The 24,453-nt window shown below is 33.3% G+C and overlaps 1 protein-coding gene across 2 annotated transcripts in view; it reads left to right on the forward strand.

The window, feature by feature from the left end:
- The window catches only part of LOC145291568 (aquaporin-11-like), a 191,304-nt gene that overhangs the window by 16,166 nt on the left and 150,685 nt on the right, over window positions 1-24,453 (forward strand). The window contains exon 1 of one of the 2 annotated variants that reach the window (XM_080137640.1): window positions 4,460-4,942. The exons of the other annotated variant lie outside the window; for it this stretch is intronic. The gene's annotated coding sequence lies outside the window, so the exon portion shown is untranslated. Of the gene's footprint in view, window positions 1-4,459; window positions 4,943-24,453 lie in introns of those variants that run through there. 2 annotated transcript variants of the gene reach the window in all.

A 24,453-nucleotide genomic window follows, 5' to 3' on the forward strand; every position in this document is an offset into this window, starting at 1 on the left:
TATATATATCAGAATTCTCTCCTTCTCCCTTTTTCTCCATGTATCTATCTATATAACACTTACTTGCCATAAATATTACAACAAAACTCTACTCATGTCACTGTTGGAGTAAATGCGGGATAAAAAAATATATGTAAAATTTTATTTTATAACATAAATATCTACATATCATGTTGACAAAAAAATTCGTGCGGTTTTTAACTTTTAAATTTAGATTGAAAAATTTATTGATCGAAATAAGCACCATCAGAATCAACAAACATTTGCCAATGCAAAACAAGTGTATTTATGCCAGTAACGTAAAAATCTTGCGTTATGGTGGTGTTTTTGATATCGTTAAGTTTTTGAAGCATTTTTCAAACATAAAGTTGTCGAGATGCTCGAAAAAGTGGTAGTCGGTAGGTGAGAAATCTGGAGAGTATGACGGACGAGGCAGAGTTTCGTAGTCAAATTCGTTCAACTTCTGGAGAGTCGGTTTAGCAATGTACGGTCAGGCATTGTCGTGGAGCAGAAATGGGCTTTTTCTGTTGACTAATGCTGGGTGTTGTTGTCGAAGTTTCTGATGCATTTCATCCATTTGTTGACAGTACTTTTCCGCCGTAATAGTTTCGCCTGCATTCAAAAAATTAATGAGTGAGACGGGTCGCAGGCTACCAAATAGTCAGCATGACATTTTTTTGGTGAACTCTGACTTCGGGAATTGTCGTGGAGCTCCGTCAGCGTCTAACCACTAAGCTGAGCATCGCTGGTTGGCGTAAAGAACCCACTTTTCATCGCAAGTTACAACTTGGTCGAAAAACGGGTCGTTCTTGTTGTATAAAAGATGGGAAGATGACACTTCATAACGGCGTTTCATTTGATTGTTGTTCAATTTAATTCGTGAGGCACCCATTTATCAAGTTTTTTCATCTTTCAATCTCTCTCAAATGGTTGGAAATCGTCGTATACGTTACAGTTCGAACAATTGTGAGTGGATTGGTTTCGACTAAGGCTCTTAATTAACTGTTGTCAACATCCGATGGCCGACCACTACGCTCATCATCTTCAAGACTCTCGTCGCCGCCACGAAATTTCTTAAACCACCATTGTGCTGTACGTTCAGTAGTAGTTCCTGGACCAAACGCTTCGTTGATATCGCGAGCAGTTTCAGCAGCTTTTCGGCCTAACTTGAATTGAAATAAGAAAATTGTGTGAATTTGTTTTTTCCATCTTGTATTCAACGTTCTGACAAAAAAAGACATACTTGTTTTAAAACGATTGTCATTTAAACGATTAAATAGAGCGAAAAACACTGTTTAATGATGTATAAAGTCAAGGTATTATAAGTGAAACTTTTGAAAATACACCCAATTTACCAACTTTCCACTACTAACGATTACTACGATATTGTCCCATGAAAAACTATATATATATATATATATATATATATATATATATATATATATATGTATGTATATATATATAAGAGCAAACAGTTAATAAAACATGTTAAAAAACATATTTAATCTGAAAAGGAAACACTTGATATGTGGATAGTCCTTAATCCGCGGAGTTTCGAAGAAATACTTTCCTTCTCATCAGAGGGTAGGAATTAGCAAAATGCGGGATCGGATTTTGCATGGAAAAGTATTTGATGAAACTGCAAATAATTCAAAGATCTTACTTGATAACAAAAAGTGAAGCAGAGGGAATATGGTGAAGAATAAGGTGATTACACGTGAATGGATAGTCTGGTGAAAGGTAAATAATCCAATGACGGTAAAATTCAAAAATATAACTTCAAGAAAGTTAATTGAGTTTCCATTTGCTCAAGTGAAATCCAAGGAAATCACGTAATTGGAAGATGGTCCAAAATAATCCAAAAGGCCGAAATCCATGGAATAATTCACAAATATGTACAAAGAAAAGAAAAGGGGAAAATTCCAATAATATTGATAAAAGAAAAATAGGATATGCTTTTCACACGACTGCCGAGACATAATAACAAAGATCAGGGAAGAAGAAGAGGAAAAGAAAAAATTCAATGGTGATAGAATTAAATATAAGATAGAAAAGCAAATGTCTAAATGACCCAGACAAAAAGGATGGTTAAAGGCGCGAAAAAATATAGGGCAAAAAATAGTCAACTGAAATGTACAGGTTATTACTTAAGAAAATGTCAGCAAGAGTTGTTAAAAGACACTAAATGGAAAAAAAATAATAAATAAATAAATAAAAAATAAATAATTAAATAAATAATAAAATATAAAAATAAAAATAAAAAATTTTTAAGGGGAGAGGATGGCCTGTATCTGCAAATTCAGGATAAAGCAAGTAAGTATGTAAGTAAATTTTGATTATATATATATATATATATATATATATATATATATATATTATATATTTTAAGTTATAAATTTATTATATTTTTTTTACTAGAATATCTAGTCCTTTTCTTTTCTATGTTTAAGCTTAACCATATAACTTTTCATGCTCGCATTTTTCTATTTTAATCTATGATTTTTTCAGGCTTCCAATAAATTCACTTGTTCTTGTTTTAATTTCAATCTTATATTTTTACCCCCATAAACACATATGTAATAACAATGTAGGGCACTCGTTTGCTTTCAATAAAATCCCTCCAATTTTCTCCCTTTCATGCTCTGATTCTCACTTGTTATTTGTCTTTTCGAATTAGTAGCAACAGTAGCCGCTGAAGCGACGTGGTTGCTATGGAAACTAGTGATAAAAAGCGTCGCTCACCTCCTTACATATTTTTACGATTTTGAACACCAGAAAATTCATCATAACTTACTGAACAAAAATTGATTTTTTTTTCACAATATAGCTGAGAAAGTGATCTATAAAATGTAATAATTGCTTGAAATTTGGTCGAAAAATGAGTGAACGGTGAAGCTTTAAAACAGTTCTAAATGACTAAACCATATATTCAAACACGGTAGTGTTTAAATGATATATATCGAGTATATATTTATATAATTTGTAAGTTTTATATATTTTTTAAAAACTAATAAACATAAATATATTATAAGCAAATAATTACGTAAATAAATAAAATATTAAGAACAAAGAAAGGAATGATAAATAGTATAATCAATTCATTCAATACAGCAGTCTTTTTTTAAAATCACAAACATTTTCTTTTTTAGAAACGAGGATGGACAATACTAGTAAGGAATATATTTTTTTGATAACTAATTAATCTGGGGCCAAAAAAAAAAAAAAAACAAAAAAAAAAAAAAAAAAAAAACAATCGAGATCCAATATCCGGAACTTTTTTGTTCTTTTATTTAAAGGAGGTGGTGTTTGATCAACACTAATGGGGAGCCATGCTTTAATATACTGTTTTGTTTTTAAATCCCCGAAAGAGTGTTTCATGGTAATCAACTGATAGTCCTGAAATTACATTAGAACTATTGTGAATTCGTGAAAGCAAACTGATTGCAGATTAACTGACTTACTTGCAAAATAATTTTCAAACAAAGAACAATATATATATATATATGTATATATATATATATATATATATATATATATATATATATATATATATATATATATATATATATATAGTAAGTTATAAACTATATATGGCGATTAAGCTTCACTGAATATTCCGCGTTTCATCCACTCTAGGATTCTTCAGGCTTATGCATTTGTGTATAAATTTATACTTTTTAATTTATGTGAGTAAATGAAGTAGTTATATATATATATATATATATATATATATATATATATATATATATATATATATATAGGTTTAAGGATTAAAAAACCTTCAAACTATATATATGTGCGTGTGTGTGTGTGTGTACAGCATAATCACGTTGACACACCTGTTCTCGCCAGATCACCAAATTTAAGTAAATTAGAGCCTGGCTAGTACCAGATAGATGACTGTTTGGGAATTCTAGGCTCTGTATGCGCTCTCCGCTTATCTCGGCATTGTTTCCAGTCGCCCGGAACCCCCACTTGCCATTGGTATTTAACAATGTGGACTCAGGAGAGGTGTGGTTGGAGATTGCGCATCGCTTACGACAAAAATTTCGCGCGCAGGCACCCTTACAGTGGGTATCGATAATCTGTCAAGACTGAAGGAAGCCACTATATATATATATATATATATATATATATATATATATATATATATATATATATATATATATATGTGTGTGTGTGTGTATGTGTGTGGCTCTTTTTATTTATTTAGTGTATGTCTAGTTCTTTACCTATGCGTCAAAGCATAAAAATTCAGTAACGACACAAAAATCTCGAAAATATTTCCAAACAATAAATAAAGATAATAAAAATTCTTTATAAAAAAAATAAAAATAAAAATAAATAAAAAAATAAAGATAAAAGCAAATAAATAAACAACAAATATTAACAAACATTAACACGCTATAAAAATGGAACCGTTTCCAAATCGTTTGAAAAAAAAAGAAGAGAAGAGAGAATCGCGCCTAATACCATGCAAGCGGGCAGTTTGTGGCCTTAGATTCAATTCAACATTATAAATAGTAAAGTAACTTGAAAAATGGCGTCACCAACAGTTTTTATCCAATCGGATTTGAACACAGAAACACCTCAACCTTTACTGCGTGGTACCACCTCTTCGCAGCCACAAGCAGACGACATCCGCCCTCTCCTTAATCTTGTCGTCCATTATTGGCGTAAATAGCGCAATTTTCACGAATATGGAACAGTGCAGGAGAAAAAAAATAAGAACAAGTAGGGGAAAAAGTTTAGCAATGGATATGAGATTAAAGCGTTAGTCGCGTGCATTTTGTGATGATTTGAAACTGTTAAACTAACCAACGGACTTACAAACAAAAACAACAAACAAAATTAATAATTTAAATAACAAAAATACTTTTTACAAAAGAAAAATGTTATGGAAACCCAACAGGACACAATAAACCGGTTAACAAGAATTAAGGCAAGTAAACATCTAGTGTGAACGTTTTTATGATTTTTACTGGAATGAATACGTGCGTGTGTCTGTGTTTGTGTCTGTATATGTGTCTGTATATGTGTGTGTGTTGTGTGCGTGGATGCGTAGTATTATTTCTTAGAATTTGTTTTCAATAAAAAATGTAAATGAAATTTTTAAAAAATGTGTGTGTGTGCGTATGTATGCGTGTGTGTGTGTGTTTTGAGAAAGTATTTAAATAAAGTGAACCTATCCTACATATTGCAAAGTAAGTTAGATCTTAAATATATTTATTTTATGAACATAGGTGACCATCCTAAAACTCCTAAGTAGTAACAGTTATTGTCATAAAATACCACTACTAAGTGACCTTGTCTGTCTGTGTGCGGAACGGATTCTACCAAACTATTCTGTCAATTTTTTGGTCTACACACTTGAAACTTGACATATAGAAGATCGGTCATGTGGAACAGTTTCGATTAGGATTTAGTTGGTAAAAATAGCTGCTTAGGGATCTAAAGTGAAAAAATTGGAAATTAGCAGAAGTCGACTTAAAGTGCTCTTCTACGCATGCACAAATATACATTTATGCGTTAAAATCGGTTAATTTTAAAAGGTTTTACATCCATCTGTTGTTATCTCATGTGCTAATGAATAACGCTGGAGCGCTAAATATTTTGGTTTCGATTCTAGCTGATGGCACCCAAATCATAATTTGTCTTTGTAAATTTTGAAATTACTAATACACATTGGGTACAATGTAATAATCAATAGAGAATTGGATCTATAATAATAAATATGACATCTATATAAATGATACGACATGGCAACACCGGGCGACATGTTAGTAACATACTAAAACTCTCTGAAAGCCATGGTTTGACTTCTCCAAACATACACACGGACACACACACACACACACACACACACACACACACACACACACACACACACACACACACAGATACACGGACAAACGCGCGCATACACACACACACACACAAACACACAGAAACACACAGTGGCACCAGCCTCAGTTAGTATTACACAAGATGGTTGTGGATCGTTACAAGGGAGGAAAACACTGAGAAGGAAGAGCACCAACTAGTTTTGCAGTGAAAAGGTGTGGTGAGTACTGGAACTTTTGGAAGTCTTATTGCTACACAAATTCGCAGAAGACCAACAATCGTTGCCAGCTAGAAATCAATGGTAAACAATTGTTGCAATAATGCAAAATGATATGCAACGTTGAGTGAAGTTAAAAGTGCTGGAAATCAGAAAAGATTCCTGGGAATACCACTGGTTATTATCAATGCACAATCACCGATAATGATTTGCGTGGAAACTCCTAGTGAGTAATATACTACTACTACTACTACTACTACTACTACTACTACTATTGATAATAATGCTACTAATATCAATAATAATAAATGGTCAATGAGGATGGAAAGACCGAAAAGGGGGAGCACTAACCAGACGTTTACTGGAAGAGTGCGGAGATTACTGGGATTTTAGTAAGACTATCCAAATTACAGAGAAGACGAATGGTCATAGCCAGAGAAAAATCAGTGGTAAGCGGCTGTTGCGATAACACAAAGTCATTTGCAATGATTATCAAAAGCACCAAAATAAATAAAAACTAACCAAATAAAATGTTAAGTGTGGCGGATTCTAAGTATGAGCTGTTAACTGTTTTTCGGATTGTTTCAAAAGTCGAAATGAATCAAAGAAGTGTGGATGGGGACTGTTGGAAAATGAAAAGAAAAAACAGGGGTGCGTCTTCCAATCTACGTAGCATTTTAGAAATTTGAGATAGGGACAAAATAAATATGGAGATTACGATCTCGGAGAATCTCTATTATAACTAAAAAAAAAAAAAAAAAAATGAGGGGGCAGCACTCATTCATACCGTGTTAGCTAAGGGACTTTGCTAACTTGAATAGGTTCTGAATAGACTTTAAGCAGAGAACCAACACACATAAACAAAGGATGATATTTAAATAACGCAGAGCGCAACATCCTTCTATAATATATGATTTTGTCTTTAATCTGATGTTTAAAATGTAAAATCAAATCACACTGAGAAGGCGATTCATCCCCATTCTATATCTCCAAGCGTGAGCTCAACACTACTAGTCTAGCTACGATCAGGATCGTGAGAAACACCATTCGTCTCTTCCTGATTCACAAAATGACCACATTGTAGCGTGCTTAGTTGTTTCATTTTCATCTTCACAGCACACACAGAGAGGATTGTCGCTCACTATAGCACTGTAGAACATGCCTTTGAAATCCAGCGCACCCCAGATCAATTCTCAAGTCAGAAAAAACTCAGAGTTATTAAAATGATTCTGATATAGCGCCAAACTGCACTGAGCGGACCTCCTCTACCGACGATCCTAGCCGCCCTCCGAGCGGATATGAAGCAGCCCCTCCACTAACTCCTGATATAGAGTCTTCGTAGACCGTGCAAGATCACTGGACCCCGACAGCATTAAGCACAATATTGGAAGTGTAGAACATTCAAAGTGTAGCAACGTCGAGCTCCCTAAAAGTACACCCCTACACACATATGAATGCGACAGATTTTTTTGTTTATTTATCCAAAGTATATTTATATTGAAATATTTTAGAATTATTTAATTACATGCAAAATACAACAAAATACCAATATTTTCATGTACACTCATTCGACCTAAAAAAAAAAAATACATTTACCTATATGCAGTACTTGCATACTTATTTTATAAACAGTTTCTAATGAATTCATATTCCATACGATATCTTCTCTCATATTTCTAGATTAAAAAAAAAAGATTCATATTCTTTTAAATCTTTAAATTAATCTTTTATTTTAAAGTTTTAAAGTTTCATTTTTTTTGTCTTTAATAACAAAGATGAAAAACACAAATCATTTAAAGTTCTTATGAACATATAAATACCATTGTTTCATTTGAGCAATTTTACGTTTCGTTTTTCGCTTATTCATTTCATTCTATAACCAGTTTTTAATGAGGAATTTGCTTTCATTTGCGTGCGTATACAGAATCAAAAACCTCCATTTTGAATATCGAGAAACCATATCAAATTACCATGTGCTTGTCTTCTCATAATTAATAGAATAATATATATATATATATATATATATATATATATATATATATATATATATATATATGTATAATAGGCACCGACAAAAATGGCCGCAAAATCAAGTTGTTGTTGTTTTTTAAAACGAAATTACATTTATTAAAATCCATTATTTCTGAGTAACTTTTTTTTTCCAGAAAGATAAAACCCTGAATTTTATCATATAGAAAACAGAATAATGTAAAACTTTTTCTACTATTTTTAATTAAATTTTAAATGTTAAATTTTCCCCAAAAGTTAACAATTGACATTTTTTTGTCTTGCACAAAAAACGTCCATAAATATTAAAAAAAAAAAGGTTTTTGAAATAATTAATTTATTTATTTATTGTCTAACTAAGATTTAGGATGATTTTCTAAGAGAATATGCAAAAATATTATAATATAAGTACCTGGATTTCAAATAATTCCACTTATTCATATAGGTAACCAGTTATTTCGCGTCGATTTAGAGTCTAGATCGACACTGTTTACGTTTGCGTTTGATAAGAAGCAAACTATGGAAAACCAAACAGGCCAAAAAAACTTATTTTTCAGTGACGAAAATTTCAATGTATTATTAAGCTGAGGCTGGCCAGTACCAGATGGGTGACCATTTGTATTTGTTTGGTTTTTAATGTGTATGTGTGTGGGGGCCAGGCTCCCCAAAATGGGGGTGGGGGCAATTTAAAGCAGAATAAAAAAAATTATTTCAGCGCGTTTGGTCTACCGTAGTCGAAAGGCGGCAAACGTTTTCAAACGGGATCGAAAAAAATGATGCTATTTTTAACACAAAGGGCACAATATTTATCGATTTTTTTTTGTATCGATTCTTCAAAGCATGTCCTGTTTAATAATGGTCATGCATTATTCGGCTCGCTAAAAAAAATTGTTAATTTATTTATCAAAGATTTTAAAATGGCTTTTTTCGTATAAATATTAAAAAAATTTTTTTTTTGTTTTGCTTAACTTAAATTAATTATTTTACTTAACATATTCACCGAATTTCACACTTCAAAACTCAAAAGCGGGATAATTAAACACACGAAGTTCTGATATTCAGACGTCAAAATAAGGTATGCAAACAATTTTTTTTTTTAAATCTATAATTCTGTCCCTTACAACAACACAATATGTTTTGTTCAGTTTCAGATGATTATTTTAAGCATATTTGTTCCAACTTCAAAACAGGGGGGGGGGTTAAGCAAAAAAAAAAATATATATGTAAATATCGTTTATGAAAAATAAGTACACTGTTATAAAGTTCATTCTTCTCTTAATAATCGCTGAAAATTTCGTATTGATCGGATAATTACCTGATTTTTGGTAGAATTTTAAAAAGACGGTCCGTCAAAAAGTACTGACCTGCCCCCCCCCCCAGTTTTGACGGTGCCTAATGTATAATATTATCATCATCATCAACGCTCTGATCCCCATCTGGCATCAATTGTGATGGATGGTTCTCGTCTGGGTGAGGCCCCGTGTTTTGACAAGCTTCTGGGTTTGACCTTTAATCCTGATCTGAAATGGAACACGTACATCAAGTCTGTTGCCAAGGTCGCTGGAAAGATGGTGGGATCCTTCTACCGCTCCAGAAGATATCTCACTACTGATGCAATTCTCTATTTATATAAAAGCCAAGTACGTCCAAGGATGGAATACTGTTGTCATATCTGGGCAGGAGCTGCAAAAAACAGCCTATCCTGCCTTGACAGAGTACAAAATAGCCTTCGTGGCTTAGTGGGGGATGCCCTTTTCTCTTCCCTGTAACCTCTCTCCCACAGAAGAGACGTTGCGAGCCTATCCTTGTTTTATCGTTATTTCCATGGCAGGTGCTCGTCTGAACTCCAATCTCTGGTCCCCCCTCGCTAATCTTTCACGAAAAACACCCGTCTAGCTGAATCCACTGTGAAAAATTTCCCCCACTCTATATCTGTGCCTAAATCAAAACGCGGATTCCATGAACAAAGCTTCTTTGTTAGAACTGCACGCCTGTGGAACTCTGTTCCGTCTGCATGCTTCCCACCGGACTACAACTTGGATGTCTTCAAGTCCAATGTTAACAAATTCCTAATGAACCGCCCCCTTAAGTAAACACTTCATCAGATCTCCACACTAACGTAATGTACTTGCAATAACCCTTATCCCTGAGTGGCTTCCGGGCCTTGATAAGTGGTGATCATTGTGTAAAAAAAAAAAGTATAATCATTATTACTATTCCATTTAATCACATAAATTAATGTCAGAAAATATAATTTTATGCGTAATTTTTCAGTATTTACTTCAACAGTGGTCATGCACAAGTAGAGCTAAGTAGTAAGTTATAAAAATATATATGGCAATTAAGCTACACAGAATATTCTGAGTTTCATCCTCGTAAGAATTCGGCAGACTTACGAGGATGAAACGCGGAATATTCTGTGTAGCTTAATTGCTATAAATATTTTCATAACATACTATATATATATATATATATATATATATATATATATATATATATATATATATATATTCCAGTAGGAAGATATCCGTAATTGAGTTTCAACAAGGGTGTTTGGTAGTGCTCAATCATGAGGGAGCAAATTATATATTTTTATTTTTTATGTAAATGCAGTCATATCTTGCTACGATTTGCAGACCGTTTCTTTGAACCTTTTTTAATTTTTGTACCTTAATTTTTCTTGCCTGATGATATCTAATATGATTGAAACGGTCTGCACATCGTAGCAAGATATGACTGTATTCATTAAAAAAAATATATATTAATTAATTTTCATCCTAGTTTTACACCTTTTATCTATATATCTATAAAAGTGAGGTGTGTGTGAGGACACATTTCAACCTATATATTAAACGAGTTTTTGATCTACAGACTTGAAATTTGGTTTATATGGTATTCAGACACGTGGAAAACGTTTTGATCCATTTCCATCCTGAAAAAGGGCTGCTAACAGGTCAAAATTTAAATATTGAAGGCCATCGGATTTTTATCTGTTTGTCAACTGTTTCACGACTGTGCATGCGCGAATCGTTCACATGACATTTCCTTATGTTAGGAATAAGTTAGTTTGAAAGAACGTGTAAAGCTGGCCTAATGGGTATGGTACTTTACTCACTGTATGTAGGTATTGGTTTCGATCTCAGCTCGAGATTTTTTTACTTATAAGAAATGAAGTTTATAAAAAACATGATACTCGCTGCACATGTCTCAGTTTCTTTTCATTTTTTAATACATTTTTTAAAAGGAATTTTGCGTTACGTTTAATACCAAAGGTATTTTCGTTTTTAATAAATAAGAAATTGATATTTATTAAAATATAATATTTATGCGTATTTTACGACCGGGCAACGCCGGCTACCTGCTAGTATTTTTTATATTTTTTAAGGTGTTAATGTTTTAATTTCTTAAAATTATATTTACGGTTTTATTTAATGTTAAGAATAATGCTTTCTAAAATTCTATTATTTTTTTTCTGAATCTTTGTGTTTGATTTGAAACCGACGGTACCAATGTTTTTCTGATCTTCTGTAGCACACATATACGAATTAATATTATGCTCTTATTTTGAATATTTTTATAATCGAGCATGTTAGTGGGGATCACTCATACAAACCCTACACACATGCACGCACACATACATACACACATATACACGTACACACATATACACATACATACACACATACACATACACACATTCATAATCACTAGGGCTATAACAACAGAATATTCTTTTCATTTTTTTTACTCTCAAGTATATATTCGACACACTTAATCAACTGAGAACCACATCAGTCTATATAAAAAAACATATAGGATATTAATAGATATATATCCAAGAGTCAAAACAATGAAAAGAATATGCTGTTGTCACAGCCCTAATAATCACATACACCCACATGCATACATATACGCATACACACATACACACCTAAACACATACATACATACATACATACATACATACACATACACACACATGCACAGATACATGCACATACACAAACATACACACATACATACACACATACATACATACACACACATACACACATAAACACATACTTACATACACATACACACGCATGCACATGCACATATGCATACACATACACAAACATACATACACACATACATACACACACACATACACACATAAACACATACATACACATACACACGCACATATACATACACATATACGCACATACACACATACATACACACATACATACATACACACACACGTACACACAAATATATGATGACGTTATTCATGTAGTTTTACTTTTCTATTAATAAATTTTATTAAGAATTTTTATTAATAATATTTATTTTATTTTATTTATATGTTTTTTATTCATATACCCCCCCCCCCTTATAATTTTTATTCTAAGTCAATCGATATTACTTGAATGTAATCAATGTTAGGTGTTTATTCAGATTTTACACAACTGAAACATTTTTTCTAATCGTGAATCTGATTGTGTGTTATTCTATAAAAACATCGTGTAAAGAATACATTCGCTATCTTTAGCCATTCGAGTTGAGTTTATAGTTTTTTCGAAGTAAAAGAAATACAAGGTGTCTTCAATAATTCCCCAGCCTTGTTTTGTACAGGCATTTAAAATTGCCATTTATACTCTTGAAAATTCAGTATGTTATTGCTATACATCTTAGATGTATAGATGACTGGCCAATTTTTATGATTTCAGGTTCAAATGAATACCTATAACAGGGATTGGAATACACTCTACTAAAGCCTTATTACCACAGCTGATGAATTTCAAAAATGCAATCTGGACGTGAGGACACTTTAGAAGAACGATATGCAATAAAATTTTGTTTTAAACTTAGAAAAAAAAAAACGTCGCAAAACGTACGGAATGTTTCAGACGGCTTTTGGACTATCTTGCATAAATCGAGCATCTGTTTTTGAGTGGCATAAGAGATTCAAGGAAGGCAGAGAGTTTGTGAGGGATGATGAGGTGTGCGAGGAGTAAGAATCACACGGGTAACACATAACACTGAAATTAACTAGAAATAGTTATCATACACCAAGTATAGTTTATAACGAGTAAACTCTTTGTTTGAATAGATCAATACCGCGTGCAGAGATATGTCGGCATGTTGAAATGCAAAATCTTCATTACAACTAGCGAAATATTTCTATTACTTGTGCGTTTGCGCAAATTCATTCATAGCTGGAAGTTTGATTTTTAATCTTTCTTATTTATTTGCCGATAGCTTAATTGGTAGGGATAAATGTTTTGGTGTCGATGATTTGTATTATTCTCAATTTGAATGTTGTTACAACGTTTCGGCCGATGTAAACCTCCGACCGTCTTCAGATGCATCTTGAGAATATTTAAATCGAAATAAGAAATCTATTCGAAATTTCAAACTGAACAATCTATTTAAATCATAAGGGTAGATTGTTATTGTTCGCTCAGCTATGATCGGATAGAAATCGTAAGTCAGTAATTTTAATTTTTTATTCTTAGTATTACCATTCATGATGATTAAAACTTCAACACCTAGAACACTGTAGCTTAGAACAGATTATAACCTAACACTTTTATCTGTTGCGCAACATGTCTTGCCAAACGTTGTGAAAATAGCATCCATGATGAAAGGTGTAGTTCAAATCCATCAAATTGCGATGAAAATCAGTAAACGTTAATTTCATTTCGTTTGTCCTCTCATGTCCTTTACTGTCAGTCTGTACCAGCGTTTTCTGTTTTTATCGGCATCTTTAAGGAGCGGATGTGATCTTCACGCATGCGCAAACAGGAACGCCTTAACACAAACGTATCGAGACAATTGTTTCATTGTTATTTGCATCATGGCGCTAAATTATTTGTCTTTATATGCTTATAATAAACGGAGACCCTTCACTCTACATTTTATGTCTTGCCCCTCCATATCGCTCTCTCCCTCTCTTTCTTTCTTTCTCTCTCTCTCTCTCTCTCTCTCTCTCTCTCTCCCTCTTTATACGTTCTAGCATTCCAAGTTTTGATCTCTACTCAACAGGTGAATTCCCGCTCTTTTTTTCCTTCACTCTAGGGACTATTGTTCTTCCAGTGTCCTCTTCACACCTCCTCCTTTTCTTTCTTTCTTTCTTTCTTTCTTTCTTTCTTTCGTTTCCACTCTTTAAATGACCATAACTACTTGTTATTATCGTTTATAAATAATGTTATGAAAAGTATGAACCATCACCCTAGATATAAATAATATAAATAGAATATCAACGTGTGTTCGGCTAAACGTGTTTTAATGGTACATGGAAAATGCAAAAAAGGTCATTTCAGCTGTCGTTGTCACTTGAAGGCACTAGTAGACTTTAATGGAATGGTCATTACTGACCAGCCGTGGCACTCTTCACGAATCGTCACCATTGACTCCGGTTCTGTACCATTCTGAGCAACTCACGATGTACTTCACATTATCCAACATTCTTATTTTTGATCTTCCACGTCCTCTTTTGCCAGGAATTGTACCAAAAGAGCAAAACATTTGTTAGACCGTCTGTTCTGACCCAAAAATGTACAATTTCCTGTCATTGATGTTGTCCAGCAGTCTTCAGCATGGTCAAATCCCCCCCCCCCCCAGAACCATTCGTTTGTATGCTTATCCACCCAGCTGACACAAAAGAAGTCTACGCTAGCACCACAATTCAAAAGCAGCAATTTTCCCCTTGTCGACTTTCTTCAAACCCCAACATTCTGCTCCTTATGTTTCTATTGAGAATACCGAAACTTGCAGGAGATGTTTCTTTTTGCCTTGTGAAATGGAACTTTCTTTCCAGACATTGGTTAGCGCAGTCATTGCTATCTTTGCTATTGCAATACGTCGTCTTACTGCTTTGGTGTCATCTAGTTTCTTTGTGAAAACTGTTTCGTAATCTCTTTTAACTTTGTTGAAGATGGTTATGATTTCTTCTTACCGATGACATTATTTGTGTGCAATCAGTAAAATAAAACAGTGACACAAAAATAATTAAAGGTTTGTTTGTTGATCATTTACAAAAACAACACGCACACCTTATACATTTTTCGCAATCTTCAGTCAGACCAGATTGCGCACTGATATGAGATTCTCATGACAGTTTTCTAAGCCTTATTACTTCTGTGATGGTTCATGATTAATAAGATTGCCGTACAAGGCCGCTAGCCCCCTATCCATTTTGGGTTTCTTCCAGATACCCCCTTAGATATATTGCCTTCATCACGACTGGGGAACTCCATCGAGTATTGTACCCCAAGAATATCAGAAAGAGGCTAACAGGTGCTACACCATGCCCAAGCCTGATCCGGAACTGTGCAAGGCGGAGGCGTTCAACTCCCTGAGGTATTATACATACTCGCTTACCTGAATACATACAACGATTACTATTTCCAAGTATTTATCTATCTGGCACTGGACAGACTCAACATCACTTCAGTAATCTTATCAGAAACGACCAGAACAACATAATCATGTCTCATATCATTGCGCAATATGGTCAGATGAAAGAGATTATGTGTTCATAAGTCAAGCATTAACGTCAAAGGAAAAAGTAAATCGTGAGCTAAAAGTTTTGGTTTCGATTCTAGGTGGTGGTGCATGAGTCATTTTTTTTTTACTTTTTAAATAATTACTATTAAATAGTCCAGTATAATGCAATAATAAATACGAAATCTGCATTTATCAAAATATCAATTTAAGCGTATGTTCTGACAATACCGGGCGACTTGCTAATATATATATATATATATATATATATATATATATATATATATATATATATATATATATATTATATATTATATAGCATTAAGCTGGTCTGCGGTTTAACTTATTGCTGGCTATCTTGCTCTTGCTTGTTGCTGGATCTCAACATTTTGAGCCGAGAGAGAGAGACTTAGCTGTCGTACAAAGCTAAGACTCTGTAACATCATCTGTGTATAGATACTCCCTCAGGCATTTGTCTATAAAAATGGTACTGTAGCAATGGAAAAGTTGTGACGTGTGGAGGCTTGAAATGCTGGAAGCATGTAATAATTGATCTCAATGACAGTCTTCAGTGTCATGCCTGCGTGAGCGTGTGAATTCACCGGTAGGACTAAAAAAAAAAGTCATTTTTTGGCTCATAGTGTGTCTGAGGGAGTGGCACTCGTCTGACAAGACGTTGCAATCATCATCATATATATATATATATATATATATATATATATATAATATAAGTAAAAATTTTATCGAGCTCCTATTTGGTTTTAGCTTATATATACAGGGTGAACAGAAAGTCCTTGGACCAATTCAAAAGTGGTTTATTGATAGAAAATTACAAAAATATAAATTAAACATGAATGAAAATTATAAGTTAGGAAACCAAGAATAAATTCAAATTATTTATTTTCAATGTGATGTCCCTTCCTTTCGATTAGACGTTCAATTCTCTGTCTGCAGTTACCAACCGAGGCACGCAGCGTTTCCTGAGGTATTTTAGCCCATTCACTCAGAAGAGATGTCTTCAAAGCATCAACACTTGGATGAGCAACAGAAAAGACCTTTGCCTCCAACAAAGACCACACCGAAAAATTCATGGGATTCAAATCAGGCGATACAGGAGGCCACATCTCCTTACTCCAGAATCTTGGAAAATGACGTTGGCACCAGTCCTGAGTTTTTCTGGAGGTGTGGGATGGTGCTCCATCTTGTTGGAAGGTGAAAGGCTGATCTTTGAAATATTTCTTCATCTCTTCAAATGCTGGAACCAAAATATCGTTAATGTAGCGATCTGTGTTGATCTTAACTCCTTGCTCCACGAAAATCAGAGGCGACTTCCAAGATTTGGAGACTGCAGCCCACACCATGAGGGAAGACGGCTTTTGTCGGCGGAAAACTATTCTCACGGAGTCATCAATGTTTGCTGAAGATTTTGCGTAAACTCTGTCGTTCTGATTGTTAACAGTCGCTTCAATTCTGAAGAGTTTTTCATCAGAAAAAACGATCTCTCGCTCTGCCGTGCCAGCCTTCAGTTCTCCAAGAAGAAACGTTGCTCTTTCAAGTCTCTTGTGCTTTTGGCCAGGTGTGAGGTACTGTCTCTTTCTTATCTTGTAGGGGGACAACTGGAGATCGTTTTTTACGATGGTTCTCATCGAGGTCACGCTCACATTCATATCTTTAGCCATTTGTCTTGCAGATATCTTCGGGTTCCTCCTTACCCTCTCTTGGACAGCTTTAATCACCTTCTTTGTTCGAGCAGTGCGAGGTCTTCCACTCCTAAGATGGTCTTCAGATGGACCAAGTTTCTTAAATCTGTTCACAACATGGTACACGGTGGATTTAGCCACTTTCAAGAGCTTAATAATCTCTGAGTTTGTCCTTCCCGCGCAATGAAGCTGAATTATGGCCTCTCATTTGCTTATTTTTCTGAAAGTTTAAACAAAATTATTTTAATATTTTTGTTGAAAATAATTAGATCAATAGTTAGACTAAATACTTACTTTATTCGAAAAGAGAAAAAGTGATTTTAACAATATTTAATTTTAAAACTAAAAATGGTCCAAGGACTCTCTGTTCACCCTGTATATAGGCTGGGTTCCTTCTACAGTGCTAGAAAACTACTAACAACCGAGAATATCATGTACCTCTACAAGGCTACCATTCACCCATGCGTAGAGTATTGTTGCCACATCGGGGCTGGTACATCTACCGCAAGTCTCTCCCTCTCGGATAGGATCAAAAGAAGAGTCTCCGATCTAATAGGTCCCGCTTTGTTAACTAAGTTCCAACCCCTGTCCCATCACCTCAATGTTGCATCTCTGCCTTTTTTTACAAGTATTTTAATAGAATGTGCTCTGATGAACTCGTTGCTTTCTACTCTAATATTTTCTTCCATCGAACAGATATACTTTGGAATTCCCTTCCTATTGCCTGTTTCTCTTACTATACTGATATACAGAAGTCTAAAAGTAACATAAACCAACATCTTGTTCATCTTCCCTTACCATATCCTAAATGGTAGCCCTTTACGTCCAAGAGAGATTGTTATCTATGTATTCGGAAATTTTCTTTTTGAATTTTCATACGAAGGTACTTGATGTGTCTGGAGGTGTTCATACATAGATTTTGTATCGGAATGCGTGTGATAAGTATCGAAAATCGAAAAAATTCGATTAAAGAAAGAAGTCCGATTTTGACTAAAGTTAACACTTTTATACAACCTAACATAACAAGTGCATTTGAGAAGTTTTATAATTGCTCAAGTAGAAAGACCCAGCCTATAAAATCAATTGTAGATTTTTTATAAGACAGAGGCGCGTTGGAAATGAATGTTTCTTTATAGAGCACAATTGAACCATGATACTTGACTTTTGAACGTTTAACTTGAATTCAAGTGAGTATATAAAAATAATTTCATAAACACAACAATTGGTTCTTTGATAAGACAGAGGCGCGTTCGAAATGAATGTTTCTGTTTAGACCACAATTGAACCATGATACTGTACTTCCACATTTTAAATTTTAAGTTTATCTACAAATAATTTCATAAATCAATAGTAGATTCTCTACAATGCAATGTAGACTACAATGTATTGTAGACTAAGTCACTATAGGGAAACATATGCCGCTTTCAGTATACGGCGCGGAGTAGGGTGTCCCTAACCAGAGCAGACAATCGATTTGATTAAAAAAATTTCACCGATTTCGATGACAATAAAAGTATGGAAGGGTGGACCATTTTTTTATACTCATTTAATCCCGGGCAATGTCGAGTCTCCTAGCTATCACACAAAATTGGTTTAATTCAAATAAAATGAATGATTTAAAGTGGCCTAGTTAATCTGCCGGTCTCAACCTGATAGAGGATTTATGGGGAGAATTAAAATTACGGGTTCACAAAAGAGAACCATCAAATCTGCGAGAATTGGAGAGAATTTGTGTGGAAGAATGGAATAAAATAACACAAGACACATGTAAAAAGTTCGTAGGAGATTACTCAAAACGCCTGCATGCTGTAATCAACAATAATGGTTATGCTAGAAAATACTAGATATTATTTTGTAAATGTGTTGTAAACTTTTGCGTTGCTAATTATTCAGTTTTCTTTTCGCGTTGTGTTAAATTATTATTTTTTATTTTTCCCACTGTTCCTATATTAGTTTCAATACATTTTCTATGTTTATAAACAGTTCCATTACCATTTGGTAGCTAGAAATATAAAAACTGACAGTTTCAAATGTGTATTATAAACTTTTGCGGGGCACGGAATATATATATATATATATATATATATATATATATATATATATATATATATATATATATATATATATATACTGTGAAAGCAAAATCAAGACTTCAAAAAAGGTCTTGATGGCAACAAAAACTGTATTTCGTTTTACATTACAATTGTTTCCATGTCCAGTCGACAATTTCAAACATTATATCGTTTGAAAATTTTCAAAAACTAGCATTTATTTAGATTTTATGAATAAAAAGCATTTTTGAAGAGAAAGAAAAAAGAAAGAAAAAGGAAAAATTCCCCTAACGGGAAAAGCATGGGAGAAACATTTACCTTTGCGGTAGCTACGGAAAAGCCTATTTAAATATTGCCTAATTTTCGTATCCTTATTTAAGAACAGAGTCATTAGAAGTTTCCACAGAAACCCTAAGCCATTTAAATTTTTTTTATATATCCCATTCGTTGAGTTCCTAAATTAGATCTCGCTGTTTCTTGATTTCCCAATAATTATTTTTTTTTTATAAATAGAATTTAAATTTTTTTTATTTCTATATTTATAGTATAGCCATAACAACCTTGCAATAACGTTACGGTAAATTTTAGTTTCGTATTAGTGGCATGTAATGTTTACAGATTATCGTTATTTTAGTACTTAGATTTAAGACCATTTTAGGTTTAAAGTTTAATTGAATATGACAATAAATGAAAAAGGCTGTATTATATATGTATATATATATACATATATATATATGTATATATATATATATATATATATATATATATATATATATATATATATATATATGAACAAATGATTAATAAAACATGTTAAAAGACAGCTTGAAAAAGAGTTAAAAACATATTTAATTTAAAAAAAGGAAGCACAAGATAAGTGGATAGTCCTTAATCCGCGGAGTTTCGAAGAAATACTCTTCTTCTCATCAGAGGGCAGGAATTAGCAAAATGCGGGATCGGATTTTGCATATAAAAGTATTTAATGAAACTACAAGTAAGTCACAGATCTTACTTGGTTAAAAAAAAAGAGTGAAGTAAGGGCAATAGGAGGTAAAAGAAAAATGATAAAAAGATTTTACATGAATGGATAGTCCGGTGAAGGGTAAAAAATCCAAGAATGGTAAAATCCAAAACGGTCGAATTTAAAATTTCCAATCCAATGGGTAAATTACAATATATACATATATGTATATATATATGTATATGCGTGTGTGTATGTATGTACATGTATGTGTGCATTTGTGTGTCTGTATGTATGTATATGTATGTGTATGTGTGTATATATATATGTATGTGTGTGTATATATGTACAGTGATGATCATATTTATTGGCACGGTAAAATAAAAGTTAAATTTTGTCTAATAAATTCTAAAAAAAGGGATTAAATTAAAGAAAATAACAAAGTATATTATGTATTTTTAACTGGCCTTTCCAATGCAGCAATCGGATTTTAGAAAAAATAAATAACAAAGGAACAACAAACATAATTGCAAAAAACCCTTGTTCAAAATTATTGGCACGGCTTTGTTTTTCTTTTAGTATCAGTATAATATCAATCAATTTCCGGTTTACGTGCTTTCTGAACTTTTTTATAGCCATATTATGCTTGTTTAACGCTAATTCAGTGAATAATTTTTTCAGATAATTTGTAGATAGCGATTTATTTAAACTATTATAAGTGACTAAATTATAATTTTCAATCGCCATGGTTAAAACTAAGGAACACAGCGAAGACGTCAGGAAGCTTGTTGTAGCATGCCATACCAATGGGGAGGGCTATGATAAGATTTCAAAGAAGCTAAACCTTCCCAAATTCACTGTTAGAGCCATAATAAACAAGTTCAAATCGCAAGGCCACGTTATGAGTTTAGAGGGTAGAGGGAGAAAAAGGATTCTTTCCCCAAGAGATGAACGGAAAATTGTTCGACAAGTAAAACAAAACCCAAGGATCTCTGTTGGGGAGATTGTTGATGAACAGAGCACCTCTGGAGTGAATGTATCTCGACATACAGTTGGTAGAGTTTTGAAGAGAGCTGGTTTAAAAGCATGTCGTCCGAGAAAGACTCCCTTATTGAAGCCTATGCACCTGAAAGCAAGGCTAGCCTTTGCAAAACGTCATATTGATAAAGATGTTGCATTCTGGAAACGTGTTCTATGGACTGACGAAACGAAAATAGAGTTATTTGGCCATAATAAAGTGTCTTATATTTACAGAAAATCTGGCGAAGCTTTCCTGCCTAAGAACACCATACCCACAGTGAAGCACGGTGGAGGCAGTTTGATGTTTTTGGGATCCTTTGCTGCCTCTGGACCAGGGCGACTTGTTAAGGTCACAGGTAGCATAAAAAAGGAAGATTATGTTAAAATATTGGATGAAAACCTGAAAGACTCTGCTAAAGAGCTCTCACTTGGTCGTCGTTGGTGGTTCATGCAAGATAATGACCCAAAGCATTCGGCTAAACTGACTAAGAAATGGCTTGAGGACAATCATATTAATGTTTTGGAGTGGCCATCACAAAGCCCAGACCTTAATCCAATTGAAAATTTATGGAGAACATTAAAATTGAGGGTAATGCAAAGGAAGCCTAAGAATCTTATTCAATTGGAGGATTATTGTCAGGAAGAGTGGGCTAAAATTACTACTGAAGAGTGCAACAACTTGGTTGTAAACTATGAAAAGCGACTGAGGAAGGTAATCAAGGCTATACAATTGATTATTAAATAAATCGTGCCAATAATTTTGAACAAGGGTTTTTTGCAATTATGTTTGTTGTTCCTTTGTTATTTATTTTTTCTAAAATCCGATTGCTGCATCGGAAAGGCCAGTTAAAAATACATAATATACTTTGTTATTTTCTTTAATTTAATCCCTTTTTTAGAATTTATTAGACAAAATTTAACTTTTATTTTACCGTGCCAATAAATATGATCATCACTGTATATATAGTTTTTTTTTAATATAATAGACGCTCCATTTCATAAACTTAGCCATTTATTTGTTCTTCTGACCAGTGTTTCTTAATTTAATTCTGGGACTTTCACGTGCATATCTAAGTTGACCTAATTATTAACGCTAACTTTCGCGCTTTTTGTCAGTTTGACCTTGCTTTTAAAATTTAAACTTTCACCGCTTTTCGTTTTTATTTTTTATTTAAAAATTTTTTTTTTTTAAACCTTAATTTACTTGATTCCTCCAGCCTTGACAGACGTGTTTTAAATATTCTCTCCAGTGCTTTTTCTTTTAATGATTTGGAATTCATTCCATTTGCGATTTTTTCCAAAGAACTCTGCCTTTTGGACCATTTGGAATCTAAGTACTAAAATAACGATAATCTGTAAATATTACTTGCCACTAATACGAAACTAAAATTAACCGTAACGTTATTGCAAGGTTGTTACGGCTATACTATAAATATAGAAATAAAAAAAAATCTTTTTATAAAAAAAATAATTATTGGGAAATAAAGAAACAGCTAGATCTAATTTAGGAACTCAACGAATGGGATATATAAAAAAAAATTTTTTGAATGGCTTAGGGTTTTCTGTGGGAACTTCTAATGACTTTGTTCTTAAATTAGGATACGAAAATTAGGCGATATATTAATATTTAAATGGGCTTTTCCGTAGCTACCGCAAAGGTAAATGTTTCTCACATGCTTTTTCCGTTAAGGGAATTTTCCCTTTTTCTTTCTTTTTTCTTTCTCTTCAAAAATGCTCTATTGTCAAAAGTGTGTTTATTCATAAAGTCTGAAGAAATGCTGGTTTTTGAAAATTTTCAAACGATATAATATACGAGTTTTCGACGATAATTCTTGGCCTGAAGACGTAATCCTCCAACGCGGGTGATTACAGAAACATATATGCACATATGTAGCCATTAATGTTTGTATAAATAAATTTAATATACCTGCTCTGTTCACTCATTGAGCACTCTTTGGTAGACACATGTTGTTTCATTGGATGTACTTCTAGGAAACTAAACTCTACTGGCTATATATATATATATATATATATATATATATATATATATATATATATATATATATATATATATATATATTAACGGTGAGACGATTAAGTGGAATCGGGAGTCGAAAGATATCGGAACTTTTGGGGTATCGGATACGGTATTGGAATCAGCAAAATTAGAGTTTAATTTCTGATCCCCAAAACGATTCTTTTAATTGTATTTTTTGTTGTTTGTTTCGTTTAAACCTTAATTTTCTATTGCTGGTACTAATGATAAAATGATATTTGATTTGATTTTAAAACAAAATTAAAACCTAGAGATCATCCCACCCACGTGGGAGTTTATGCATGTTTGATCATAATAACCTTTCCCAAAATCATACATGGCGGCTTAAAACCTCCCCCACACCACGTGTTCTTTGAATTCAAATTTTTCGAAAGTAGTTGCCTGTAAACACTACAAGTATCATTTTTTCATCAAATTCTTTTCATTCTAAAGATGTAGTAATTAATAGTGATATTTACATCTACAACAAAAATAGCGTTAAAGCTCTTAAATTTCGTAGCAGAGACTTCTACCCTGTCATGGCTGACGGAACTAAAACGTGCTGACCCCGTCGGGTTACATGAAGGATTCTGTTCGAAATTCGATTCCGATTCTTGAGTTTGACAGAATAATTACCGAGTTCGACCAGATGCACGCGAAAATGGTTGGAGGTTAAATCAACCGAAACGTCGTGCAAATAACATTCTAAATGTGAACAGTAGTCCAAAGAATCCAAATACGAGCACTAATTCCTCATCTAAAAAATTCAGAACTGTAACAACGAAACATGTCTGAAGCATTTAAATATTTGAATACGATGAGATCAAATTTAATAAATTCGTTAGAAAGAATAGCATGAAATGTAAATATATGTATGTATATATGTATGCATGCATGCATGCATGTATGTATGTATGTATGTATGTATGTATGTATGTATGTGTGCGCCTGTGTTTGTGCCTGTACGTGTGTTCGTATATCGTATACAATTACATCGAGGGCATTGCCAGGACCGCTGCAAGGGAGGTGGGCTCTCTCTACCGTGCTAGAAAACTACTAACACCCGAAAGTATCCTGTACCTCTATAAGGCAACCATTCGCCCATGTATGGAGTATTGCTGTCA

Source organism: Euprymna scolopes, chromosome 12, assembly GCF_053919585.1.
Source record: "Euprymna scolopes isolate OS-2025 chromosome 12, ASM5391958v1, whole genome shotgun sequence".
Taxonomy (NCBI): Eukaryota; Metazoa; Mollusca; class Cephalopoda; order Sepiida; family Sepiolidae; genus Euprymna; species Euprymna scolopes.